Genomic DNA, 25,667 nt, shown 5'->3' with positions numbered 1-25,667 from the left:
CTTTTATAATGACCATTGAGAGGGATTCTGAACTGTAGTAAATACAGTTGCTCTCTCCTTCATTAAATCACTTTCCAACGTATCCAGTGTTAAACAAACATCCACTGTAAAGCATTCAAATCATATTCCCAACACAGAGTAATAGTAGTTAAATGTATTATGTAAACTAGCAGGAGGTAGGGTAGATATACTGACTGGCAAGAGCACTAATCTGATCCAGGAGGTGAGAACTCATCTCATCGTTTTCTGAATGTGCCATCTCAGCAAAATCTGCTCATTTACGCTTCAGTTTACTGAAGAATATAACCTCCCTTTTGTTGTTAACAAAAGAAAAAGCCATACGCAAAGGTTATGAAGATAACAAAACATAAATTAAAGGACATTTAAAGAAGCACTGGACTTTTCTTAAAAAGCTAATTGAAATGTAAGATGTTTAACTGTGTGTTAGATGATGTAGGAAACAATCACTAGATGAGATCATGCAATTATTTCCCAGAATTAGAAACTCTCATTGTACAAGCATTCCATTCAAAGAAATCACTGAAGGCACATGCTTTTCTCCAACCTCCACCTGTACCTCAGTTAAGCTATCACAGCTGATGGGATCTGCCAGGCTAACTGGGAAAGTCAACAACTCCTCCTGCCCTTTCTATCAGGAGGGCTGAAGGAAGGAATACTTCTAATTTGTTGGTTTGTTTTTACCATCCCAGGTTAGTTAATATATTATTTCAAATAGTCTACTTTTTCCTAGGTATTTAATTCAATCAATTCTACTGATTCTAATCACAGACGCTGGGTAAGTTATGCTAGTGAGAAGCATCTAATAACAACAAATGACTTAAAAGTTTGAAAGTGCAACTGGCTGTTAGGGTTTGGATCTGTGTCCTGCCCAAATCTCATGTCGAATTGTAATCCCCAGTGTTGAAGGTGGAGCAGAGTGGGAGGTGTTTGGATTATGGGGCTAGATTTCCCTCTTTGTGCGGTTCTCGTGATAGTGAGTGGGTTCTCGTGAGATCTAGTCGTTTAAAAGTATGGTACACACGTCCCCCTCAACTTTCTCCTTCTCTGACCAGCTTCCCCTTACCTTCTGCCATGATTGTGAGTTTCCTAAGGCCTCCCCAGAAGCTAAGTTGGTGCTGCCACATTTCCTGTACAGCCTGCAGAATTGTGAGCCAATTAAACCTCTTTCCTTTATAAATTACCCAGTCTCAGGTTATTTTTTTTCTTTTCTTTTTTTTTTTTTTTTTGAGACAGAGTCTTACTCTGTCGCCCAGACTGGAGTGCAGTGGTGCGATCTCGGCTCACTCCAAACACCGCCTCCTGGGTTCATACCTTTCTCCTGCCTCAGTCTCCCAAGTAGCTGGGACTACAGGTGCCAGCCATCATGCCCAGCTAATTTTTTTTTATTTTTTAGTAGAGACAGGGTTTCACCATGTTAGCCAGGATGGTCTCAATCTCCTGACCTCGTGATCCGCCCGCCTCGGCCTCTGGAAGTGCTAGGATTACAGGCGTGAGCCACCGCGGCCGGCCTTTTTAATTTTTTTTTTTTTTTTTTTTTTTTGGAGACAGGGTCTGGATCTGTTGCCCAGAGTGTAGTGAAGTGGTGTAATCTTGGCTTACTCACTGCAACCTCCGCATCCCGGGTTCAAGTGATTCTCCCACCTTAGCCTCCTGAGTAGCTGAGACCACAGGTGTGTGCCACCACACCCAGCTAATTTTTGTATTTTTTGGTAGAGACAGGGTTTCACCATGTTGGCCAGGCTGGTCTGAAACTCCTGACCTCAGGTGATCTGCCCACCTCGACCTCCCAAAGTGCTGGGATTACAGGCGTGAGTCACTGTGCTCAGCCCAGGTATTTCTTTATGGTAGTGCAAGAACTGAATACATTGGGCTTCAGACAGAATCCCATCAACCTCTAACTCCCTTCAAAGAACCCTGAAATGCCCCCTAGACCTTTCTCAATCTTTATGTTTCCCTATCTTCTAATTAAATCTGCTTATCCTCAGTAAAAAAAAAAAAGTTTTCTTTGTAACCAGAATCACAACTATCATTCTCTTTTAAATTTATTACAAATGTATCATTTTGTAGTTACACAAGAGTTAAACAGACTCTTATATGCCAGCCAGGGACCTAATCATCATTTATAACATTTTTTTCCTACATGGTAAAATGCAGTTCAAATGCCAAATAACTGACTTACAAATGAATTTTTGGAACACAACCTATTTTGTAACTTGGGAGACTTCTTGTAATGAAGTAGGAACTAGTAAAGAACAATTTGAACTCTGGCTTGTATTTGAAGCAAGTCACATGAGTGTTCTCTGATTCCATTTCTTTAATCATAACATGGGACCAATCAATTTGACCTCATAAATAAGTAAAAACTACAGGTAAAAAAATTTAGAAGTAAAAACAGAAAAAATATTTTATGAAATGTCTATAAATTATTTAAGTTCAATGGATGCATTTGGGTAGGTATTCAGATGACCAGCCAGAATAGGAAAGTATTTCACTCTGACATCAAGAGTTGACCCTAAGGCCCATAGGCCCTTACAGAGAAAGATCATCCCTTCCCCCCTTCATCCCTTCTTTCCTTCCCCACCTTTTTTTTTTAAGACAGGGTCTTGCTCTGTTGCCCACGCTGGAGTGCAATGGTGCGATCATGGCTCCCTGCAGCCTAGACCTCGCAGACCCAAGCAATCCTCCTGCCTCAGCCTCCTGTGTAGCTGGGACCATAGGCATGTACCATCATGTCATGCTAATTTTAAATTTTTTTGTAGAGATAGGGTCTCCTATGTTGTCCACGCTGGTCTCAAACCCCTGAGCTCAAACAATCCTCCTGCCTCAGCCTCCCAAAGTGCTAGGATTACAGGATGAGCCACCATGCCCAGCCTCCTTTTTCTTTAGAACTGAGATACATGAGGAAAAAATCCAGTCTGAACCTAAGATGGAGGGAACTAATAGGAAAGACATGATAGAGGACGCATAAGTATAAGAAAAAGGAGTGGAATAAGGAGTTTCTGAAAGAGAGTGTTAATACCTTTACATTTGTCAAACTATTGTGATAAGTGTAATGGTGCATGATTATGAATGCAGTGATAGTAATATTTATAGTGAAAGTTTAAAATTGGTTTTGGGTAAAATATAATGAGTAACTTTAAAAGACTGCTATGTTGAGGCTGGGCACCGTGGCTCATGCCTGTAATCCCAGCACTTTGGGAAGCTGAGGCAGGAGGACTGCATGGGCCCAGGAATTTGAGATGAGCTTGAAAATATAGTGAGACCTTATCTCTAAAAAAAATTTAAAAATTAGCTGAGCATGGTGTTGCTTACCTGTAGTCCCAGCTGCTTGGGAGGCTGAAATGGGAGGATCACTTGAGCCCAAGAGATGAAGGCTGCACTGAGCTTGAGAGCATACCACTGCACTCTAGCCTGGGTAATAGAGTGAGACCCTGTCTCAAAAAAAACCACACACAAAAAACAGCTATTGTTGAAATCGCCTGTTCTCCCAGGGCCATAACACACAGGAGAATGCCAAAAAAAAAAAAAAAAACGCAAGCTATTATTGAAGCATTGGCTTGAGATGTGATGGACCCACACCAAGATATTTTAGTGCATTTCCTGCTGTTCATGAATATAACACGCCAATATTAATAAATTCAAAGCCTCTAATCTCATATCCCCTATTTTACCTTTTTAGCCAACATTTTAATGTCCAGAATGATTTAGCAGTTTTGGGGCCAAAAACCATCTTTTGATTAAATTTTAAAATATACATTTCATAGGATTACTGTGAGAAGGTAGAAATGTTTTGAAAACCATAATGGGCTATATAACAAAAGAATGTTAATACCCTTGTATATATAACACTATGTATGTATACATACATATATATATATGTATATATACACACACACACCCTTGTAATACCCTTGTATAATACGTAACAGAAGTAAATTGATATATTGAAGTATAGAGAGGGGCTGGGCACAGTGGCTCATGCCTGTAATCCCAGCACTTTGGGAGGGTGAGGCAGATGGATCACGAGGTCAGGAGATCGAGACCATCCTGGCTAACACAGTGAAACCCCATCTCTACTAAAAATACAAAAAATTAGCCGGGTGTGGTGGCGGGTGCCTGTAGTCCCAGCAACTTGGGAGGCTGAGGCAGGAGAATGGCGTGAATCTGGGAGGCGGAGCTTGGAGTGAGCTGAGATCGTGCCACTGCACTCCAGCCTGGGCGACAAAGCAAGACTCCGTCTCAAAAAAAATATATATATATATACACACACACACATATATATAAAATACATGTGTATATATATCTATATATGTATATGTGTGTATATATATCTACATATGTATATATGTGTATATACATCTATATATGTGTATCTATATATCTATATATGTGTATACATAGAGAGAGAGACATTTAAATCATACTGAAATGTAAAGAGAAAAGTGTCAGAGTTCATGTGATTAGATGGTTCAAAATAATGACATCGACTCTTGTTTGGAACTCAGGAAATATACAAATATATAATAAATGAAAATAATAATGCTTCAGACAAAAAGTTGCATCTCATTGAAAATGCTGTCAGGATTATGATACTTTCATTTGTCAACAGACAATCACATATCACCTAAGGATGGGGACATGTCCTGAGACATGGGTCATCGGGTGATTTCATCACAGTGGACTTCCATAAACCTAGATGCTGTAGCCACAGCTAGGCTATATGGCGTGGTCTATTGCTCCTAGGCTACAAACCTATACAGCATGTTACTGTACTAAATACTGTAGACAACTGTAATGCAGGGATTTGTCTACTACACATATCTAAACATAAATAATAAAAAATAATGATAAACATATCTAAACATAAAAAGGTAATGTGCTGCACTCCACAGTGTTACCATGGCTAGGCCATAGGAGTTTTTCATCTCCATTATAACATGGGACCAACATGGAAAATGTGGTCTACGACTGACCAAAATGTCCTTATGTGGCACATGACTGCATCATACACCAAAATATGTTAATGACACACAATTTGTACAAAGGATGCAATCAAACTAGATGGCTCCCAGAATACAAATAGCGTTAAGAAAACCTCATAGCAGCTACTTGGAATTGGCGGTCAGAACTGCTAGTGTGGCCAGAAAACTGCCAAGGTGAAATCTAAATGTACTGTTGAAGAGAATACACAGACCTGTTCCAATTACCATAGTAACCACTTAGCAAAGCCATCACTATCCTTAACAAACACAGGGATCATATAGCCTGAAGGAACACCATTTTCATCCCCATCAACTGTTACAATTGTACACCTCTTTGCTATTTCTAAAGCACTTTCTCACAAATGATCTCACTTGAGTTGATCCTCCTAATAGCCCTCTGGAAAAACCGGGGGCGGGGGGCAGGCATTACCACTCCATTTGCAAGAGAAAACAACACAGAGATTCTAAGTAAGGTGCTCAAAGTCACACACTGATGACAAATGGTGAAGCTAGGAAGCATGATGCCAAGGTTTTGAGAGCTTTCTGATAAACTGTATTCTGTACACTCACATGATGTATTTTAGAATAACTCTTTGCTTCACCAGATTCCTAATACCAAACTTAAGAATAAATACCAAGACTGGATCACCAACAAGATCCCTTGTTGTAGCCAGCCATCTTTTTCAGAAGAGTCATGCTCCCTAGAGCAGTTTCATTAGATAAATACAAAACACCAAACCAGGGCTTCCAAATATGAGGATCACCTAGAGATGCAGTTAGAATAAAGATTTGATGCAGTACATCACGGGTAGGGCAACAAGTCTCCAACAACATGTCCATACTGCTGATACCTGGAACATATTTTGCATAGTAAGAGAAAACCACAAACTAGGTGAGGAGACTACAAGAGAATTATACCTCAGGTATGGCAAGATACGCACAATTAAATCAGAATGAACAAAAATAAGTAGGGAATGTTAACAACTGACAGAAGTAAAGGCCAATTTCTCTATTTAAGGCAGAGAAATGTAACAAATTTAACAATAGAGGTTCTAACCAATAATCAAGTTTAATCATGGCTTGTATCATGACTCCCAAACTGTTTTTCATACATGCAAACAACAGCTGTTAGGATTTTGATCTCTTTAGTGCAACTCATATACACGGATTGAAGCACCTGCCTAGTTAACTGAGACACACATTTTTCCCTCTCAAGTGGCACTAGATATTAAAAGATGGATATATAAAGAGACCTTAAGTCTTTCTTTACATCAGGTATAAAGGCAGTCTGGGGATACCTGTATCCATTATTTACCAAACCTGTTTTAATATGAAATGGTTCCTCTACAATTGCTTCATGCTTATTCTAAAATGATGGACTAATTTCTGATTACTGGTACCCTGTTGGCCTATTAACATTTAGTGTTATGGCCAGAGAAATAAGTAGCTGCTCTAAATGCCAACAGAAATTGATAAAGAACTGTAAGCATTTCTGTAGAGGGGCTATGTAGAAGCCAAATCAGGCAAGTTTTGTCTCTAGGAATATTTTTCCCTTCAAAGGGCTATTTAGATTTTTAAAAAATCATCTCACTATGTCAAGTCACTTTTTTCACAATACCTCTATGAATTTATTATTAAACCCATTACAGAGAAAACTGAGAATCAAAAATATTAAAGTAACTAATCCAAATCACATGATTCAATCTCAGACCAGTATGACTCTAAAGGTAAGGCTTTTCTCTACCTCAGGATGCCTCTAGAGCAATGCTAAGTCCAACTAGCTTTTATAGGACCACAAGAGGCTACTGATGTAAAATTCTGTCTGAAGGTCCACATGAAAAGTAGTCTATGAATTTGATATTTCCCAAGATTGTTTTAAAAGGTACAATTCAGCAATCAAGAGTGTCAGAGACATATTTCACTAAATTAAGGAAAGGTGTTATTCATCCATATATCATATTATGCAAACTTCAAAAAGCGAGGCAATGGATTGATCTTTGTTGTTATGTAGTATATTGACTATTTAAGAATAATGTAATTGTGACGTTACAGCAAAATCTGTATCTTTAATGAAAGAATCAGACACTTGTAAAGAACTAGAAAGGATGGTCTTAAATAAAGAAATATAATCTTTTTCCCTTCTGAGACAAATTACATTTTCTTATTTTCCTTTAAGTTTGTAAACTTTCTACTGTTAAACTCTCCTTCATGAGAATACTTATAAATAGCTTCACCAAATCACTCGTAAACATTCTGTATATTGCAAAGGACTATACAAAAATAAGATGTTAATTCTAGTATTCTCCTTAAGCATAATCTGCCATAAGTTGAAAGCCATTTTCCCAAAGAAACAAACAACATTATATATTTGAAGATCTATACCACTAAATATATATTTCATAAGAGCCTACTAGGTATTAGTTAGCTTTCTGCCACACTAGGAGAAAGCAAACTGAGTTCCAGGAAATATGAAAATGAAGGTTAGCATTCTTTTACAATGAGAACATACTGTTCTTACTATTCAATTTATGGGTAGTTTCAACTTCTGATGATAAGCACCACCTTTGAAAATGAAATACACCTAACGTTTTTAGATAACCTCTATTAATATAATTACATACATGATATATATTGATAGAGGCACTAAGATATATGGATAAACTGTAAATGTTTTGTTTCAATATTCATGGTATTATGATACAGAAGAAAAATTAAAGTTTCCAGATAAAGTTTCCCCCTAGAGTTACAACAAAAAATATGAAAGTAAAATAACCTTAATGGTATTGCAGTGTATCTGCCATAACAAATCTGAAAGCCCTACATATGGAAAGCAGTATTACTGCTAGAAATGAGTTAGGTTGTAAAAGCAGAAATTTTCATATATAGGGGCGAGTGATAGAAATTTCAGGGTTGTAGAAACATCAATTTCATTTTTCTCATTTTGTTTTACATCCAATGTACCTTTGGTCTATGTGGGAACAGAAATGTGGGTATAAAATGTAGTTTACCTCTTTCAATCTCAGATAAGTGATATCAGTGATATTCTCCATTTAGCATAAACACTTATCTTCCTAAATACATATTTCAAGAGCACTCTCACAATATTGCATTTATTAAAGCACTTTTCAGAGATCTCTTTTCAAGGTTCATCCACAAAAATTATCATTCCATGTAATATTCACCACTTCTCTCCACACTCAGTTATAAGTACCGTGCCCATAAGCATCAATGCTGGAAAGAAAGAGGTAGGGGAGACTTCTTATAGCTTTGCACTTCTATTTCAGATGAGTTTAAATTCCATTAAGCTGCACTAATTTCTTTTGAACCCTAAGTTTGGAGAATTATGTGAAACTGTATAACCAAAAATATACAAACTAAAACTAGAGAAACTTTCCATAATCAGGGATGTCAAATAATGGTCACTTTAAAAAAATTCTACAAAGTTCTCCTATATAAGCAGTTATCTAACCCCAAAACTAGCCAAAACATTTAACTAGGCTCATTTAACAAGTCTTAAGGTATGCATTAAATATGAATATTCATAAAATTACAAGTCTATCACAGCAGTCTCATCCCTGGCTGCACATTAGAATCACTGCAGTAATATTTTAAAAATTATGATAAAAGGGTCCTGGCCCCAGAGATTGAGGTTCTGATTTAATTCATATTGTAGCGAAGTGTGGCCATTAGCATTTTTTAAAGCATCCTGGGTAATTTTAACGTGCAGTCAGAGCTGAGAGCCACTGATTTATACTTTATATAATTAATGCTGATCAACTTACAAGAGCAAGCAACTGCCACTCAAAATATTCAACATTCTGAAAATATTGCTTGAAATGCAGAATATTGTTGCATATTAGAAAACAGTTGGACTTGGCACTCTAAGTTTATACTATTTTTACTTTTTTTTTATTGCTCTTGTTACAATGAAAAGAGATTTCATCTGCAGTACTTCTTAAGCTGGAAGGGTGGGGACAAGTGTGCAGCAAGGAGAAAGCCTTAGTAAGATACTAGCTCAAGCAAGACAACAGTGCAGACTTTATGTGGAACAATGTTGTGGAAATGTGAAACAAGTTGCCATAAAGCCTTTATTATTTATTAATCTTTTGAAGAAAATTTGGGAAGTAGCTAATTTGACTAATGAGTTTATTTAACACTCAAGAAAAAGTATGTCCTCAATGTCTGCTCAGTCTCTAAAATGAAGGCTCAAGATCCTCTAATAAAAGAGCATGTTCCCTAAAGTTCCATGCCAGGAAAAAAAAAAAAAAAAAAAAATTTTGGTGGCATTTTAAGCATCTTAAACTTTCCAATTCTAAGGTTAGACAGTCGGCAGATACCAGGACTGTTATTTAGCCTCACATACCCACCAAATAAGAATTACAAGATGGTTTGTTAATAAACAGGATCCTTAAGATGTGATAGGTGTGTCTTTAGGCCATGAGATTTCATTTGAAACTATTTTGTCTCAACTAAAATCACAAAATGGGCAGCTTTACAACTGAGCAATCTATCTGTATCACTATAGCTCTTCCCCAGTAGAAACAGGATCATATTACTGAGCTTAACAAATGTTGTTGAACACATCACAAGCATGTCTAAAAGATACCATGCATGTTTAATACTTCACACATCTCAAAACCTCAAAACTTAGCAGCCCAAAGGGGGAAAAAAACATCACTGAGGTAAATCAAACTAAGAAAATTTTACTCCCACACATTGTTAGGCAAAAGAATGTGAGAGAATTTTTAAAATGTCCTTCATAAAGCCAAAAACTGAGATCAATCACCATAAAGCACTTAAAAATTGTTTGATTTAGACAGTGTGTGTTGTTTTTTAATACCACACTTAGAATTATCTAAACTTTTCCCACAAATGTTTAGTATCTAATACCAAGCCCCACTCCCTGCTGTTTTGTGAAGTTTGAGAAGTAGCAAATCAAATTTCCTAGAGCAGCTCCCCAAATGGGTTCTTCCCTGCAGAGTCCAGCAAATAATGTCTTATGAGAATCCTTTAGTCTACTGAGCAACTTGGGAAACATCACTCAAGGTATTTGTATAAAACACAATTAAAGAAAACTCTGAGATTTGCTTCAAGCTTAGAAAAACATCAAATTTATAAAGACTTTATTCTTACTTGAATTGAATCAGTAAATTAACTCTTAATAAGAGCCTGGGCGCAACTTTTATAAATCTTTCTCTATTCCTTAAATTATTACTATAAATGATCATGAGTTCTGCTCTTTGCTTTCTCGTATGTATTAGATGAACTGAAATTACATTTACTATTGTGTGGGATTCTTGTTTGCTTACAAAGGTAATTAAATCATATTTTTCAGTTAAATGTCCTTATTTAGCAATCATTTTGGTAAGCACCTACTAGGTTCCTTACACAGTTTTCTTGGAATCTAAATATGAGCCTGTAATACATAAGCCTGTTTAATAGTGATTAAAATAAGAGAATAGAAATCAAGAAGGAGAGAACAAAAAGCCACCATCTTTTCTGAGTCTAGCTTTTCTAATTTATTTTAGTTGCTCTGTCTTATATTTTTTCCAAAAGGCTGATAGACTAAGGGACTCATATGTCTTGATCCTAAACAACTCGGTTTTGCTTCCTGTGTTAGAATGTAATCAGGAATTGCATTTTTTCAAAAACAGAAAATGTTCATATCATCTGTATGTCAAGGCTGTCCATCATCCACACTGAATTATAAGAATCATACAGCAAGAATGCTCAGATCCAGCCCCAGAACTCAAAGCAGTTAGAACAGAAGGTAAAGAAGTGATGCATAGCAAATACTGAAAAGCAGATTTCCCCCAAAGGCTCAACCGGTTCAATATAAACTGCAAAGCAAGTGAGATTAGATTTAAATTTTGGATGAATCCACTTTATAATACATATTTCCCAGACTGAATTAAGGTAAACATATATTTTCTAAACTACTTTGTAGGTCAATCATTTCAGACACTGAAAACATTACACATTTTTTCATAATGCAAATAGTTCATAACAATTCTAAAATTAAGGTCTAAGATGTGAGCTATATGATGCATAGAAGATACATAAAAATATCTTTTTTAATACTAAAACAAAAAGTTCCAAATAAAGTAAAATCAATAAAATATCCCAATATTTGATATGTTGGCAATAAAAGCAATCTAAGATAATCTATTGGAGATGCAAGACTAAAAAAAAACATGAAATAATGCAAAAAGAGTTTTAACATTTTAGAAAGTAGAAATGTGTCACCAGATATTAAAACCACGGGAAGTAGAAAACCCACTACCTGCAAGTGAAACACTCATAAATTTAGAGGTTATTTACATAGTTTAGTGATTTCCCAGCCATCAAAGGGAACTGTAGTTTTCTTAATTATAAATAGTATGATCTAAAATAACCTTCTTGTGGGTAAAAAGGACACGTGTCATTCTTTTTCGTTCCACAAGAATATCTATTTGTAAAATTTTTTAGCAAATTGTAAAGTATGTTCTCTATTTCTTGGATTATCATTGAATAAAGTCATTTGTGATCAGTGATGTGCAAGAAATACTCAGTTTTCACTAAATTTCTCTGTTTAATTTTTAGTGTATATTTTACACCAAACATAAACATATTTCATGTTAAACTAATTTGAGTTTTTCTACCAGTTGCAAATAAATTATCCATTCTCATTTTAAGCAAAAGTCAATATAGCAAATATATTTGACTTGTACTTTAAACAGTAAATCCAGTCATAATGTAGTCACTATTGTAGTTACCATATAATGCACGAAACATTTAAACAACTAAAACATAGCTTGAAGGCCTTTACCAAGCTGTGTATCTGAAATGAACTCTGATAAGAATTACTTGCTGTTGAAGTTTAGTTCACAAGAGGGTATCTTCACCAAACTACTCTCTTTGCAGGAGGGAAGATGCTAATAATTTTCTATTTTATTATAACATTTAATTCACAAAAGTGACTAATGTGATTCCTACAACGCTACTTTTATTTTTCCATCATCTAGTAATGGCAAGCACATATTTTCAAAATTTTCTGATTTAGATAGTAGTTAAATAAGAATCTCAAAGTATAAAACAAACTTCTTTAAAGCTTAGGTTTCCTTCCAACTTCACAAAGACATGACATTTTAATAAACTTAAGAAATGGCTGGCCTTACCTTACGGTGTTAGACTACAATTTAAATAAACTTCACAAGATTTTAATGTGTTAAAATGCCAAATGCCGTTCAAAGTTTACACTGGGGAAAAAAAAAACCAGTGAGCTGGAATTTTAAATACAATCCTAGAAACAAAGTTCAGTTTTTAAATAAATTCTCCTAAAATAACAAATTCACACGCATTTCTCACACACATATTCACAGAGCAAGAGTAAATGTATTACCTTTATGTTAAAAGAGGGAACTTCTCTGGCTCAGTTTGGTGCAAATGATTGCAGTAGCAACAGCGGCAACTGACTGCAGGATCACAGCACAGCAGAAAGCAATGAGTTGGCAGGAGCAGCTCCACAGAGCGGCAGGACAGACTGAATGACAAGCACATGCAGATTGCTTTGAATTAGGCATGTTAGGGGCTGGAACTTTCAGTGTTTGTTCTCCAATAGGACAGGAGAGTTTTTCTCCTACTTAACCCCTTGGGGCAAGGTCTTAATAATGGTAACAGCTGGCATACAGAGGGGCTTGATCTGAGCACAAGGTCAGCAAGCCAGGATATGAAGGTGACAAGTAATTTCTAGCCTTTTCCTGCTTCCACAGGGAAATTGCATGAAGGACTGTTTTTAGTTATAACTTCCTTTGATCTTTTGGATTTTAAGTTACTTAGTAGATTAAAGCCATGTTAGCTGATATTATTTGCTTGCTTAGCCTGACTTAAGTGTTACAGATTCAGTTTTCTAACACACAGTGCTACTACATTTAAAATAACATAAATAAACACCAATCTGCATTTATTTCCAAGTTCCAGGGATTCCTGTGTTCTTTCACAAAATAGCTTGAGACCCTACTTTTAGGACAGAAAGTTCATGGTTTTAAAAAGAGGTGAATCTTCTTTTAAAATGTTAAAGCAGTTTTAAGTATTTTTCTTCAATTTTCCAAACAAAAACAGCAGTTTGTTAAATAACTTTGACACTGCTTTTTATAAATGTTGGCCCTCATGATGCCAGTATTTAAAATCTCACAACCACAACATAAAAATCTCTTAAATACTACAAACAAATGGTTTAAATTTACAAATGACATCCCTTAGCAAGTAAGTTATAATTTATTGAAACCGTGAAATCTAACTCTTCATGACCTTGGTAATAAAAATGTGTATGCAATTCTTTTAGCAGGATGTACTGAGTAACTATATGAGGACAGCAGTTTCAAAAATTTCAAAAGCATAAGCAATCAAAGAAAAAATAGATAAAATTGGACTTCATCAAGATAAACTTTTGAAGATCAAAAGACATGATCAAGAAAATGAAAACACAGAATGGGAGAAAATATTTGCAAGTCATATATCTAAGAGTCTAGTATTCAGAATATATATTTAAAAGCTCTTACAACTCAACAATAAAAAGACAAATAATCCAATTTAAAAGAGGTAAAGTGTTTGAATAGACACATCTCTAAAGAAGAAATACAAATGGCCAATATGCACATGAAGAGATGTTCAACGTCATCGGTGATTTAGGGAAATACAAATCAAAACCACTTATAAGTGGTATCTTATTAGATACCACTTCACATTCACCATTCTGTTCCAAACAAACAGAAAATAACAAGTGTTGTTGCCAAGGACATGGAGAAATTGGAATCCTTAAACACTGATAGTGGGAATGTAACATGTTTTAGCTTCTGCAAAAAAAAAAAAAAAATAGCTTGGTAATTCCTCAAAATATTAAACATAGAACCACCATATGACCCAGCAATTCCACTCCCAGTACAGTTGATCCTCATTATTTGTGGATTCTGTATTTGCAAATATGATTATTCACTATAAATTATTTGTAACCCCCAAATAATCCTCATGGTGCTTTCACAGTCATTCAGACATGTGAATTGGCAGAGTGGTAAAAAAATGTGAGTCACCCAAACAAGACTACCCTCTCGTGTTTGGCTCTCATACTGTAAACAAGTCTCCCTTTTCCGGTTGATTTAGTGCCAGGTTTTTCATATTTTGTGCTTTTTTTGGTGATTTCACTGTTTCAAATAGCCCCCAAGTATAATGCTGAAGTGCTGCCTACTCTTTCTAAGTGCAAGAAGGCTGTGACAGGCCTTGTCACATACAGAAAATATACCTGGTTAGGTAAGCCGCTTTGTTCAGGCATGAGTTATGGCGCTGTTAGGCATGCACTCAATGAATCAGCAATAAATATAAGATGCCTTTAAAAAGAAACACACATAAAACAAGGTTATATATTGATCAATCGATGAAAATGTGACCAGAATCTTACAAGAACCTAATCCTGTATTTCTCCGAGAACCAGTAATTCAGTATTCACTAATTCAGTGTTTGCAGTGACTTTATGAACAAAACTACCACAAATAATGAGAACTGCCTGTATATACCCAAGAGAAAATATGTTCATATGGAAACCTGTACATGAATGTTCATAGTGCCTTATTCATAACTGCCAAAAGTAGAAACAACCTAAATATCCATTAACTGATGAGTGGATAAACAACATGTGTACATCTATCCAATGGAATATCATTCAGCTATAAAAATAATGAAGCACTGATACATGCTACAACACGGATGAACCTTGAAAACACTGTGTTAAGTGAAAGAAACAAAAGGCCACATATTTTATGATTCCATTTATATGAAATATCCAGCAGAGGCAAATCCATAGAGACAAAATGTAGGTTAGTGGTTGTTGGGCGCTGAGGGGTGGAGACAGGGGTGGAGTGACTGCAAATAGGTATGGAGCTTATTTTTGGATGGTGAAAATGTTATAGAATTAGATAATGGTGATGTTTGCGCAGTCTTGTGAAAACACTAAAAACCACTGAAATGTCTACTTTAAAATGGTGAATATTTTGGTAAGTGACTTATATCTCAATTTTAAAAATTAGGAAGGTATAAAGTCCCGGTCGTTAGACCAGTGGTTCTTAACTTGAGTGTGCAGGAGGATTCCCTGGAGGGCTGCTGAAAACAGATTCCTGAGTCCCAATCCCCAAAATTCTGATTCTGAAGGTCTGGGGTAGGGCTTGAGAATTTGCTTTTCTGGTAAGTCCTCAGGATGCTGCTGCTGCTGCTGTTCTGGGACCCACATTTTGAGAACCATTGTATGTCTGAGCTCCTAGAGGGTAGGAAAGGTAACTTTCATCCCTGTATCTCCTAATTCACCTAAAACAGAGCCAATCTTGGGAAGAAGAGGACAGGGAAAAGGAACAATGAAATATTTACTTGAGGAAACATATTAAAGGAGTCAGTCCCTAAAATCTTAGGGTATGCTGATTTCATGTCATATGTATGCCAAATGTTATAATACCAAAAATTCCCATGACAAAAAGGAATTAAAGAATTAAAATAAAAATGAAGGTATTTTAACACTCTTTGATCATCTGAACAGTATTTTGGTTCACTTTATTGAAGCAGCTAATCCTATTTCACTGTGCTTTTCCTTTCAAGAAATGCAAACAAAGGTTCTAGAGTTGTTGATCCTACAAAGAAATCCCTTAAATTAAATAAAGTGTCACAAAAACCAAAGAACTGTATTCTCTAACTCAGAACTTGTAAATTCTTATTTACATTTTAATCAAAATTACAGATTTGTATGTCTAATCACTTCATTTAAACATTTGGGGTCCATGTAAAAATAGACAAGTTAAAGTACCCTTTTGGTATTGTCACATGGGACACAATTATTTTATAAATAAATATTATTCCCATTTACTTCAATACGTTTCTCAATATATTATTCAAAGTGAAAAGAAAAGTACTAGTGACCTTACAATGTTCTAATATTTTCTGAAAACAGTATCCCTTTTGTCTTAGATCCTACTATTTAGGTATCTTTCTTCATTATTAGGAAGACAAGGGCATGGGGGAGGGAAAAAGAGACCAGAGCCGGCCGGAGACGCACAACACTTGGTACTTTTAAAAAAGTGATACAACAGCTGCTGATTAACAAACTCTTTCCCAGCTGCACCTAGTCAAAAATGCAATTCCAGATTCTGTTACATTTATTAACATTTAAAAGTCTTGTCTGTTTATCTTTTTTCTTAGCATTAAGTGTCAAACAGTTATGAATAAGTAAACTGTGGTATATTGTAGATACTGCTTCAGCAAGATTTTTCTTTCAGTATGGTCAGATTAATATTTTAGTAATTTGGAAGTACAGGTTCAGAAAAACTAATCATACAAAAGTTCTGAAGATAATATTCTATATTGTATTTTGATGTTTCCAGAGTACAAATAGTTCCATACCCACTGAAAACTTCAGACCAGAGCATTATGCTGCCCAAGTCATAGCCCAGTGCAGGGAATCACTGAAGACTTGAAGTTAGTCTCAGCTCTATCACTCACTGGCTATGTAACCTTGAACTAATCACTGAATCAAGAGATTACAGTCTCCTTATCTACAAAATCCAAACATTAGATGAGATGATCTCATAGGTCCCTGCTGGCTCTGAATTCAGTTTTTATGAATTTGGATATCACTGCAAATAGATAAGATAAATCCCAACTTTACTACTCAAATCTGGATTATTTAAGAAAAGACCATGCATTCAAAGTTGAGTTAGCAAGTCTGGAGCAAAGACCATATTGTAAGCAAACTGGAGGGGAAAAAAAAATCAAGGGATGCTGAAATTCCTCCCCAACAATTTGGAAATATATACATCTGTCTTATATATTCCTCTTACCCAACGACAAACATTTCTTTCTTATCTCATTTCCTGTTGAAAATTCTACCTCTAAAATCTACCATTTTCACAACAGAAAATTTTATGGCCTTGATCGTCTTCCATAGTCTGACATCTTCACCCTTGTCTTTATCCATGTTGTTTCCTATTTTGACTTGCTTTGTGCTTAGTTAAGGGCTCATCGTCAGCATTTATTTACTTCACCAGCATTCCAGCCTCTCAAAGAGCTCCACTAAACTTGCTCTCCCTGCCCTTCTTTTTTTCCTTTCTCTCTTACATTTAGAAGTGTTACTGAAAAAAGTCACCAGACAAGGAAGCAGAGACCTAAAACAAATGCACACTCTCAACTCTGGAGGGCTTACAATGAGGCTGTGATTCATCTATCATAGATTCTCCACTGGAAATCTCCACAAGGATGGCCGAAAATCTTTCCCATGCCCCCTACCTTAACCTTCTCAGCAAACGATGCCACTTATTTTATGGGAAAGAATGAAACTATTTGACTATGAGTTCCTTTAAACACTACCACCTGTGCTTCAAACTTTTTCTGGAACTTGTCCCTTATCCCTAAGTGTCCGACCCTCTTTCCTGCTATTAATTACTGTATTTATACACTGTATGTTTGCTCCCCAATAAGGTAGCCACAAGCCATATGTGGTGACTTAATTTTAAATGAATTCATATTACATGAAATTTTAAAATCTCAGTATTCCAGCTGTACAAGGCACCACATTTCAGGTGCTCAGAAGTCATATGCAGTTCACAGCTTCTGAATTGGGCAGTGCAAAGAGAGAGATTTTCATCACTACAGACAGTCTTACTGGACACCGGTGCTCTAGATCTTGACCACCATGTTTCTTTATTGTGTCTCACTCTGCCTCCCCAAGTCCATCTTCATTTTCCCGTCTTTGTCAAATTGTTATTTAATTACTCATAAAAAATGTTTAGTTTTCCCCTAGCCTGAAAAATTCCTTCCCTTGGCCTGCTAATCCTCAGGCTACTTACCTACCTTTTCCTTTCCTTTGCCAGACAATACTCAAGCCTCACCCCATCTCGTTCCCTCACTTCCTACAATCTTACCTACCATCTAATAAAACTGTTTCTTCAAAAATGAAACCCAGTGGTCCTTTCTCAATATTCATTTTCTTTACATTTCTTCATTTACCAACTTTGTTGGTAAATATTCTTTTCTCTTTACTCAGTTTCTATTATCCTAACATTCTCTATCTCTTTAACCTCTATTCTGTTTTCTTGGTAGATCCTCTTAATTCTGTTATTCTAAATCTTGAGCAATATCCAGTGGTCTTGTCCTTTGAACTTTCTTCTTTGTTTCCTGCCTATATTGTCACACTTAACTTCTATAACAAATTCCATTTCTGCAGCTTCTATTCTCTAAGGACATTTCAATGTATATATCCTGCCAGCTGCTCAAACTCAATTTAAAATACAAATGATCTTATCATCCTCAAACAGCTTCTTGATTTTCCTATTTCTGTCCATCCTTTCAGTCATTTAAGCCCAAAATTGTCACTTAAATATTTATTTATTGAACACCAGATCTGTGCTGCATCCTGAGCTAGGGAAGGAGCCATCTTTGACCTTTACACCCTGTATATACCCTTGTTCATTCATTCCCAATTCCCAGCGATTGCCACATATACCATCCTTTCCATTTCCTCTGCCACTTTCTTAGATTAAATTTCCCTTGAATTACTACAACAGCCCAACAGATGTGATCATATCTATGGTCTCCTATCTTTTCTTCCTTATCTAAGCAACATAGAGCTTCTAGATACATCATATAAGAAACGGATCTGATCAAGCTGCTCTTCAGTCCAAAAAAACACTCATGGCTCCCCCATTAATTTAAACATCTTAGCTGGCACACAAGATTCTCCATTATCTGGGCCCTTTCCCCTCCCACTCACTACTCTTGCCAAACAGAATTTGCTTTACTCCAAACAAGCCTTCACATACACCCTCACACCCTCAGTGCTTGTGCTAGTCTTTCTACCAGCAATGTCCTTTGTTCACATTTCCAACTTCCATAATCCGATCCATTCTTCATAACACACAGCAAATAACATGAAACCTTCTCTGATTACCTAAGCCAGAAATTCTCTCTTTCTATTCCAAGTTATATACATGACCTGAGATCTCTTATGGTACTTAGCACACGTCTTTTTTTTTTTTTTTTTTTTTTTATCGCGGTCATTTATATATCTCTTTTACCCTCTTAATCTATATGCAAAGGCACAGGTTCTATATAATCATTTTTATACCCCTTAAGAAGGGATATAAAGTATATTGTACCATGTACTAGGTCAAATATTTATACTCAATATTTATTGAATAAATGACATAACTTGCTATTACATATATCCTTTATTAAGCAGAATATTGAAATGTAGCCTGCAAAATAATATTCAGCATACAAAATCCTATTGTACTGCTGATTTATATGGGCCCCACAATATGTTGCACTATTCTCAGCTTTTAAATTCTGAATACTAAACTGCTACTGAATAATAAGGAATGATAGTAATTAGCTTTTCACCCTTTTCTCAGTAGAGGTTGCTCCAGAAGCTAACATGCAAGCATATTCTTGGGTAGTTTTTATAATTTTAGTTTTTGTTTGTGAAGGTAGAATTTTCCCATGGCATTGACAGGAATATTTTTAAACAAGGAAAAAAAATAAGAGTTTTCATCTATAGTGAGCCAATAACTGTAAGTCTGTAGCTTAATTGCCAATTACTTTTTTTTTTTTGAGATGGAGTCTCACTCTTTATCCCAAGCTGGAGTGCAGTGGCATGATCACGGCTCACTGCAATCTCTGCCTCCAGGGCTCAAGTGATTCTTGTGCCTCAGCCTCCCGAGTAGCTGGGACTACAGGTGTGTACTGCACCCAGCTAATTTTTGTATTTTTAGTAGAGACAGGGTATTTCACCAGGTTGGCCAGGGTGGTCTCGAACTCCTGAGCTCAGGAGATCTGCCTGCCTCAGCCTCCCAAAGTTTTGGGATTATAGGCGTGAGCCACTGTGCCTGGCTCAATTAATCTTATAATAGCAAATATGATTTCTGTGATAAAGTGTCTTGGAAACAAGTGAATCTGGGAAATCTTAGTTTTTATTCATTATGGATCTTTCCTTCATTTGATTATAGACTAGAAAACCATATGCATTTTATCACTAATACAGAAAGCATTTTGGTCATCTAGAATGAAATTTACTTAATATTCATTTATATACTACCAAAAATGTTGATAGCGATCAGAAACTGGGGTACATATTTTAAAGCAAAAACCATGAAGATCAGTAAATTTCAGAGAAATGTAGTTTTTCATTTTTCTGTGAAGAAAAAAGTCTGACTAATGCTAAAAAATAGACAAAAATTCCAACCCTCCTTAATGTAACCAAAAAATTACTATTAAGAAAACTTTTTAAATGTGAAAACTAAAGTAGGTTAGTTTATTACAGATTTCATACTGGAATTCAAGGAAATATTTTGTCTTTAACAAGACCTTTTCTCCCACACAAAGTATAGTGTTATGTTTTAGAGGACAGAAGGCTCATATTTGATAGTTTTATATTAAAAACAAGCCGAATCACTTCAGCCATAACAAAATAAGTAGACTGTAGATCATCTAAAAATACAATCTGTGCTGCACTATGATTTAAAAGCAAAGCACAATAAATCCATGGGCTCTGGAGAGTTTCCAAAATATTTTTGGTTTGTGATACAGTATTTCAAAATGTAGTATTTTACTTTTATGATAGAAACTCTTGGCAGGAGATCTACTCCTTGAATGAAGACCACTATGTCTTGACTCTGATCTAATCAGAACATTCTCTTTAACTGTTTCAGTTGTATTTTGTTACCAAACTCTAAATGAACCTACATGAATATGGTATGCATATATTAAGAGAGGTTATAACTAATAAACTGAAATTTTCTGTGAGACATCAAATATTTATAGAGAAGGTTACATTTACTGTATGTCATGAAATAAAAATACATGCAAGTTAATTTTCCAAAAGTGTAGACTTTGTAGGACTATAAATATCACCTGCATACAAATACCTGTCATCATTGCTAAAGGCTTAGATTAAGTATAACTTAGATTATAGCAACATTAAGAAAACGATACATCACATTCCCAAAAATAAAGTGAAGTTGTATGGAAAAAGGGAAATGAAAATTCAAATCCCATTTTATTTATACTTTCTGTAATATCTGGTAATATTTTTGGCAAGGAAAGAACCTTAAGCTACCCAAGCTCTAATGTAGAAAACATTAGGATTAGTAGGGTTAGATATTCCACTAATGTAGAGGGAGTTGTTTTATATGTTGAAAACATGTGCATTAGTTATGCAGAAGTTCAAACAGTTCAAAATTATGTCATGCTATATCTAGCTTCAGAAATTTGTTTATATGAAATAAAGTGCTGTGGTTTGCCACAGTTACTATGGTTACCACAGGACTGAATGAAGGGAGACGAATGCAGAAATGAAAATTTAAAACAAAAGAAACTGTTTTAAAGAAGAGGGCCCCTTGCTTCTAGTGAGCAAAGGCAGCAGCCCTGAGCTTCTACAGCCCTTCATATTTACTGGGTAGACAGAGCAGGGAGGAGCAGGTAACGACTGGTCAGCTGCTTGATTGATCACAGGTTCACATTATTGCTAACAGGCTTCAAATGTGCCTAATCACAAGAAACACTGCACTTGGGGCATGGCTGCCCTCAGCATTCCTTCTGGGCGGCAGATGCAGTTTGTCAGTTCGCCAACATTCTGCATTTATGAGAACAGTTTGCTGTTTACTCATATAGCCTCCAGTGGTATACTGAGTTGATCATGCTCCCCTCTCTTTCTGCCTGCAACCTCTCTCCCTTTGTTTTTTAATTAATTGAGAAAGGCAATTGCAGGCTGTGCAGCCCTTAATTGCTGGTTGGTGGTTCCTTCAGTCTTCACATTCAGATTCAACTGGCTCATGGCTCCTACCAGGGGAACCAAGACCGTGATTGGGATCCATGAGTCCCTCCAGTCTCCTGTTCCGTGGTTGCACACATCTTGAGGGCACCCACACGGTTTGTACATTTCCTATAAAAACACAAGCATACCCTCATCCCCACATAAGTAAATCAACTGAAACAAAAGCAAAGGCTTTTGTGGCTGCAGCCAAGAGGCATGCCGTTGCTAAAGCATCTGCTTCACAAGCTGTATCTCAGCTTCTGCCTCTTTGGTTAATTACCGCGGGGTAAAACTTTCCATTGATAACAAGAGGCAGGCTCTTTCTGATTAACAGAAGGCACAGAGAAAACAAATCAAGGCTTATTCTTCTCGTGCAACAGCACAGTAAAAAAAAATCAGTCCTCAAGCTCTATTACCATGAGAGACCAGTCTCTTGCTCCCATATCCATAAGCCCACACAACTTCTTTTCTTCAATCTGCACTGCACAAGTGGGTCTACTAGATACTATGGATTGTGATAAACTTCCCATGTAGTTGTACTTCCAAATCCCTGATTCCCTCATTTCTCCTTTTGTGGAGAAGGGTGTAATTTACAGGGAATAAACAACAGTTGAGCAATATATTTTCCCAGTTCGAAAACCCAAAGATCTTGTGCCATTACCACTACCTGAATTTCTCCTTCACAATCAAAATCAACACTCCTGGGACTACAGTAATACCCTATAAGGTAAGATGACTTTTGCCCAAAATTAATCCCATGTATCCTGTTGGCAAAGGTCCCCAAATACCAGTGGGAATATTAGTGGGTTTGTTTCCTCCAATTAACATAACCCGTTCTCTGACTGGGACATCCAATCCTGCACGTCCAGGTGTTCCTGGGGAGAGGGAATCAATGTGCCTCTGGAGACCCACCCCTGAAATGGAATTGTGGCCTGGACGGGGAATGTCCTCATTGTTTGAGGTGCCCGGGTCCAGGCCCCCTTCTCATTTCCCGACAGAGGGGTGCCGTTTTGATGACATTTCGAATGGCATTGATTAGCACAATGATTTCCCTTATTGCAATGAGGGCAAAGTCCTGGCATTTTTTCTGTTGAGAGGGGAACTGTGTATAAGATCCCTTCTGCCCAGAGGTCTGACAGCATTCTTTTTTGAAATGTCCAATTTTTCTACACTTACAACATTTTCCCACTTTAGTCCCCTTAGATCAACTACCAAATTGGCCATTGCTTGAACCAGCATTGAAGAGCAATGAAGCTCAGTTCCCATATCTTGACAAGTTCTGAGAAAACCTCCCAAGTTTTTTGTGCATCTCACAGGTGCCAGTGTACATTTACAATCCACATTTGCATTCTCAAAAGCCAAAGTTAAAGTCAGCCTTCCTGTAGCCACAAAAGAAGATGGTACAAGGCAATTTTCATCCTCCCTCTTCTGTTCACCACCCTCGACAGGTGCTGTGGGTGAGGCAAAAAATTCTCTCAAATTTTGAAATAATGACAAAAGGACAGTATGAACCAAATTCCAAACAGAAAAGTGAAAAGAAATAGTCAAATTCTTTCCCATGTTACCCTGATTCAAAAACTTCCCGTTCTCTGTACCTCTTTAGGGCACTGACCTTATATTGCTGCCGGCAGACTCGTAATGGGGTTTCTCAGCAGTCTGGTCAGTCTTACTTTCTCTGTTCCAGCAGGCCTTCCTCATTCAAGTCCCTATAGGACCCTCTCTGTCCCTGCAAGTCTCTGCGAGTCTCTATCTGTACCTGTTCACCCCTATTTGGGTGCCACTTGCCACAGTTTGCCACAATAATGACGGTTACCACAGGACTGAAGGAAGGGGGACGAATGCAGAAATGAAAACTTTAAAGAAACCGTTTTAAAGAAGAGGTCTGGGGAAGAAGAGGGCTCCTTGCTTCTAGAGAGCAAATGCAGCAGCCCTGAGCTTCTACAGCGCTTCATATTTACTGGGTAGAAAGAACAGAGAGGAGCAGATAACAATTAGTCAGCTGCTTGATTGATCACAGATTCACATTATTGCTAACAGGCTTCAAATGTGCCTAATCACAAGCAACACTGCACTTAGGGCATGACTTCCCTCAGCATTCCTTCTGGGCGGCAGATGCAGTTTGTCAGTTCGCCAATATTCTGCATTTATGAGAACAGTTTGCTGTTTACTCATATAGCCTCCAGTGGTATACTGAGTTGATTGTGACCCTCACTCTTTCAGCCTGCAACAATAAAATTCTGCAAGACGGTTGTGAAAAGATAAGAAATAAGGTAATGACAGATGGGCAGGAGTAAGGATATTTATTTATATCAGAATTTAAGAGTATGAGAAATATGCTAGAATATTTTACTTAGGCCTCTTAAAAAACCCTTGAAAATATACCAATACAGATGTGTTGTTATGCTCAAAACTTAGGCCTGGCTGAAAGAATATATTTATAAATAACATACATTAGAAACTACAATTAAGTCATAGAAGGCAAAAGGGTATCCTAACATATTTAAGGGCAGCATGTCACTAAGCTCAGCAAATGCCATTTCAAAAACACTGAAACAAAACTCATTACAACTGATCGGCATGCTCCACAGTCAGGCTCTTCAAGACCAAGGCATCTTTTGCACATTTATTGCAAACTCCAATGCTGAAAGCCTAGGCAAGTCCTAGCTGACCATTACCATCCCTAAATGGTAGACTTTCCTGGGCTATTAGCCAGAATGAGCCTCCTGGGTGTGGATCAGTAAATGCTCCAGTTCGTGTTGTGAAGTGTGAACACAAGAAGGCAGCTGTCCCAATGCCCATATCAAGCGACCAGATATGTGCTATAAAGTATGCTACTATGTTGGGGCACAACCAAAAGACTCAGAATGCTGTAACTGGGGCTAGATAATACCCATAGCAGTCATCAGAGGTACCTTTAACCTTAAATATTTTAGAGAAGAAAAATCCACAGGTTAACCTGTTCCAGGTACTCAACCCAGGATCATTACACTTTTGGCAAAAAATGAAGGGGATAAATATTTAAAGTGAATTCTAGCATTTCTATTTTTATACAACAACTCACTACCTAATTTTGTAATGAAAATTGCCATGACAGGTTATAAGTGTTGGTTCAGGCACTGAATTTGCAAAGAAACACCAAAGGAGATGGGCATTCTAACAGTTGGGTTACAAAGCATCAACAACAACAAAAAGTAAGCGTACACAATCATTGATAGCAGGAAAGTATTTTATTTAGTAGCATGCCATGGTATCAGTGTTCTGAGTTACGTTAGCAACAAGATAACCTGTGCCTTAAAGAGAAACAGAAGAGACATTAATGACTATGCTGTTAGTAATATTCAGTATTAGACCTTGCAAAGATCTGTCACCGACAATGCCTTATACTACAAGAGAATGAAAGATGAAAGAAAAAGTTGAGGAGCTGGAAAAATGAAAACTAGTAAGTTCTTTGTTGCATTCCTAAATTAAGGCATCTGCCCTGGTTAATCACCCAACACTATTTGCTTTCCTGGATATCTTGGTCAATGACCAAGAATTCTAATGATCTAAGTATGGACTCTACTTAACATCTTCAAGTCACATTGTCTTACTCACACAGTCAACACAGCCCTCAATCACACTGAAGGAATGTTATGCACTCCTCCTTCCCATCCCTATGGGATATTAGGCAACGCAGTATTCATTCCTTCCTTTGCCAAGTGTAAGGCCTTGGTAATACACACCTACACCCTTCTGGCTTTGCAGGGAGTTAGTCAAATCCAGCATCAAGGATCAAGCTCAGATCCCCTATGTAGGAAAAAATGGAATTGTCATAAATCTCTGAAATAATCCCTAATCTTGCATAA

At 36.7% G+C, this 25,667-nt stretch overlaps 1 protein-coding gene across 2 annotated transcripts in view; it reads right to left on the bottom strand.

Moving 5' to 3' along the window:
• DISP1 (dispatched RND transporter family member 1) overlaps positions 1 to 25,667 on the bottom strand; it is a 195,573-nt gene that overhangs the window by 60,461 nt on the left and 109,445 nt on the right. Inside the window, exon 1 of one of the 2 annotated variants that reach the window (XM_023203678.2) lies at positions 14,281 to 14,299. The exons of the other annotated variant lie outside the window; for it this stretch is intronic. The gene's annotated coding sequence lies outside the window, so the exon portion shown is untranslated. Of the gene's footprint in view, positions 1 to 14,280; positions 14,300 to 25,667 lie in introns of those variants that run through there. 2 annotated transcript variants of the gene reach the window in all.

This window comes from Piliocolobus tephrosceles, chromosome 1, assembly GCF_002776525.5.
Source record: "Piliocolobus tephrosceles isolate RC106 chromosome 1, ASM277652v3, whole genome shotgun sequence".
NCBI classification, from domain to species: Eukaryota; Metazoa; Chordata; class Mammalia; order Primates; family Cercopithecidae; genus Piliocolobus; species Piliocolobus tephrosceles.
This window is presented reverse-complemented; position numbering and strand designations above follow the sequence as displayed.